Here is a 4,143-nt window from a genome sequence, read left to right as displayed (position 1 = left end):
TGAACCTCAGCATCTCTGGTGTCTTGCAGCCAAGGGACATGAAGATGGGGCAGAATCCCCCATAACCTTCCTTAAACAGTCAAAGGCTGGAGATGGGACCTTGTCAGAGCTCAACCTGGCCCATCTTGGTCCAGGGACAGTGCTGGCCACTCCTCCCTGCCCTGGTGGGACACTTGGAGTGACACAAGGGTTAAGAGAGTCTCCTATGGGGGTTGGAGTTTCCAAAACTCTCATGGACTTCAGCCCCACTCCCCTGCATTTCACCTCATCCTTCAACCCAGTCCCTGCCCACCAGCCACGTGGGATGAGCAGAACCATCTCCACCTTCTGGAGACACCTGAAATAGTGTCAGTACAAGCAGGTTGTGACCCTGAATTTCTCTTTCACTGCCCCCCTTTGTTGCCCCATCCCTGGCAGTGTTGAAGGGCAGGTTGGATGGGGCTTGGAGCAGCCTGGGCTGGTGGGAGGTGTCCCTGCCCATGCAGGGGGGTTGGAACTGGATGATCTTTAAGGTTCCTCCCAGTCCAAACCAGTCTGGGATTCTGTGTTCCTCCCAGGGCTGGGATCCCAGCTGGACTCTGCCACCCTGAGGTGTGTGGGTGCTGGCTAACAGGATGTGTCTGCTCTCAGGTGTGGGAGCATGAGCTGATCTCCAGCCTGGCTGTGAGTTGGACACCTCTGGACAGAGGGCTGGGAGTAGCAGCTGATGCACCAGAACCCGTCCATGCCCAGTAACTGAGCCATTGACTTCAAGGCAGCTGCAGTGCTGGTTCCTCATGGCACAGATGAGCCAGGAGGCCAGAGGTGGGCTCCTTGCCATGGCAGCTCTGCCTTCCCTGCATTGTGGAGGTACCTCAGAAGCAAGGCCATGACCTTCTCAGGACTGGGAGCAGAGCTCCTGGGGTTTGGCTCCACGAGGAGCTGGACTAGTCAACGCACAGGGACCCCTCCAGCAGCCACCCTGCTGTGCCAGCCTCACGCCTCTTGTCTAGATGTGCTCCCAGGAGCTGCAGCACTCAGCAGCTTCCTGGCTCTGCTGGGAGGCAGCTGCCCTGCACAGCATCCTTGGCATTCATCCTGCCCGTGTCCCAGGCCCTCCAGTTGCCTGGAGCCCGTCAGCTGGGAGGGCTGGTCATGGTGTGAGGAGTGGAGTGAGCAGCAGGTATGAATGTACATCAGGAAGGGAGGTGATGGGTGAGAACTGAGGGTATCATCAAAGGTCTGCCCCCGCCACCAGCCTCTCAGCCTGCCCTGGTCCCTCTTGACAGGGTGGTGGGACCTAGTGGCAATGGCCCACGAGGTGAACTAATACTGGTGGGACCTCAAGGGCCAAGGGTTGTTCCCCAGGAACTGCTCAGCACTCAAAAGCACCACACAGCAGCTGGGCTCTGGCAATGCAGGAGGGCTGGGGATGTTCCCTTGAGGAGGAATGGGAACTTGGGCTGTTAATGCCTCAAACAGGTAAATAACTGCCTGTTCCAGCTACCTGGGCGTGCTGAGACAGCAGGTGTGAAGGGGACACAAAGATGCACCAGGCAAGTGAGCACAGGGTGGGGCAGGCAAGCTGGTGGTACCCTCTGGTGCCATCAGCAAGGCCCCTCTGCTCTGCACCCATCCCACCAGGTGAGCATGAGGTTTTTAAAAGGTTTTTTTATATAGTTTTGCATTTCTGGTATGCCTTATCCTGGTTTTGCTGTCTGGTGTTTGGGCCATGCTAAATCTCTAGCCGGGTCGGTGTTTCCCGTAGCCACGGGCACCAACAAGCGACTCCAGACTTCCCATCTGATTTGCAGTTGTTTGGATGTGAAAACAGATGCAGAGTATTTTGTAACGTTCAATAAACGGGAGGTTGGAGCAGGTTGGTCTGGGGTCTCCTCTCTCTGGGAACAACCTCTGCACATCCTGGTGCCTGCAGCTCCTGGTTTGGTTCCCACGGGCACCGCGTCCCTGTGCCTCCCTGCTCGTCTGCCCCCGAGGCCACAGCCCCCCTCTCAGGCTCCATGTGCCTGATGAGATTTCCTAGTTTCCATCGTGTTTGTGGAAAATGTGACATTCTTTCCAAAGTGCAGCTTGCCCACAGCATTCATGAGGCCGTGCTGTGGGGAGCAGCCAGCCAGAGGCTGGCCAGGCCCAGGCTGCTTCCCTGGAAGCACTGGGTCTGTGGCATCCAGGTCCTTGGAGGAGGAAAAGTAGATGTCTCAGCTTCAGGGAACACTGGGGCTGGTTGCTGCTCTCTCACGTGGATATCTGAGCCTGGCAGCAGGATCTTCATGCCAGCATCTTGGAGCTCTTGACCCCAGCCATGCTGTGACCAAGGCTGGTGGCACCTTCCCCGCAGGGTTTTGTCAGGATTTCTTCTCCTGCTCCACTTTTTGTAGTTCACTTCACAGGGAGAGGGAGCAGGCAGGGCCCTGCCTGCACAGGACTGCTCTGCACAGCACTGAGCCAGCTCTCTCAGCCTAAAAATACTGGAGTGTTTCAGTGGAAAAACACAAGAACCAGGCCAAACCACAAACACGTGTGCCCAAACCTCTGCCTCTCCAGGACAGAGTAAAGCAGAACCAAAGCAGCTTGTCAGCCCCAGGACACACAACCCTCTGGCTGTTATTATCAGGAGCCCCATCCTGGAGCTGCCTGCCTATCACAGACCCATCATTTTGCACCCAGGCTTCTCCCCAGAGCAGATCTCTCCCCATTGGATCTGCACGTTTGTCCCACAGTGATTTGTTTTCTCCCACGTTCAGCTGCTCCGGTTTCTCCGTGGTACCAGAGCTTGTGCAGTCAGCAGAGGATGTGAGGCAGCTCTTGGGAACAGGAGCTCCAGCTGGATGGAAGAGCCAAGCTGTGAGCAGTGGATTGGTGTTGGCCACCTCCCAAGTCAGCTAAGCAGGCATCTTAAAATCACCACCTTGCTATTGCTCAGGCCTTGTTGGAGCCTCAGGTAAATATTAGGCTGGAAGGGGACTGGGAGGTCTGTGGTCCAACCCCACTCCATCCAGGGCTGGTGGCAAAGCTAGAGCTAGATAGCTCAGAACCTTGGAAGGTTTGGAAGGTCCCTGGGGATTGAGGTGTCACCATCTCCCTGCCCCAGAGCCACACCATGGCTGCAACACTCTCAGGCAGAGGGATTTTCTCCTTATGCCCACCAGGAATTTCCCCTGGTGCAGCTCATCCCTGCTGCCCCTTCTGCTTCCAGGTCTCTGAGAAGACTCGGGCTCTAGTTTCTCTGTCCCCTTTTGGTAAATCCCCTCTTGGTCTCATCTTCCTAAAGCTGGTTCTCTGTTGTGGGGAGCTCCAGGTTTGAGTGAGTACCCAGTTGTGCCTCACGGGTACCAAGAACAAGAGCAACAATCATTTTCTTGAACCTGCCAGCTTCACTTTGCTCTGTTGCAGCAAGGGTGTCATTAACCCACAGGCAACCTTGGGGTGTTTTTTTTCTCATTCTGCTCTATTTCTGGAGCACTTCTGACCGCCCCCGGGTGATGTTTTTTTTCTCCACAAAGGCACCAGTTGGTGGGAAGCTGATGAATGGGAGCCCAGTTTCTCACCTCCCACTTGGCCCCAGCAAGCACAAAGCGTGGCAGAGGCTTTGGCCAAGCTCACGTTTTCGTGGAGAACAGTGGGAGAATTCAGGAGTTCTGTCTGATGGCAGCTGGGACACTCATTTTGGAAACACATCAGCCCACTCTTGGCTCCCTCCTGCTCTTGTCTGTCTGTCCAGGCCTCCATCTCACCTGGATATCATCGGACTGAACACCTTCCCATGGGAAGCAGCCATCCCTGCTGTCTCTGGAAGCCTGTTTGGCCCGTTGATGGAGGGAACCATTCATTTTCCCCCCAGACTTGGCTCTGGAGGGCTGGGTGGCAGCCCTGGCCCCTCTGCCCCGCTGTGCTGGCAGGTGGTCTCCCAGATCAGCCTGCTCTCCTTTCCATGGCAGCTCCTTCTCAGCCAACATAGGGGATGGGGGGGATGATGCAGGGGCTGGGGCAGCCGTCCAGGCTGCCTGGGGATGCAGAAGGAGGGCCAGGGAGAGGGATCTTGCCCAGCTCTTGCTTTCCCCCTGGGCCCTGCAGACCTTGCAGATCCAGGCACTGCTGCCTGGCCAGCTGGCCCAGGGATGCAGCAGCCAGCAGGGAGGGTCT

The sequence above is a fragment of the Chaetura pelagica genome, unplaced genomic scaffold (assembly GCF_000747805.2).
Source record: "Chaetura pelagica isolate M959 unplaced genomic scaffold, ChaPel_1.0 scaffold856, whole genome shotgun sequence".
Classification (NCBI taxonomy): Eukaryota; Metazoa; Chordata; class Aves; order Apodiformes; family Apodidae; genus Chaetura; species Chaetura pelagica.
This window is presented reverse-complemented; position numbering follows the sequence as displayed.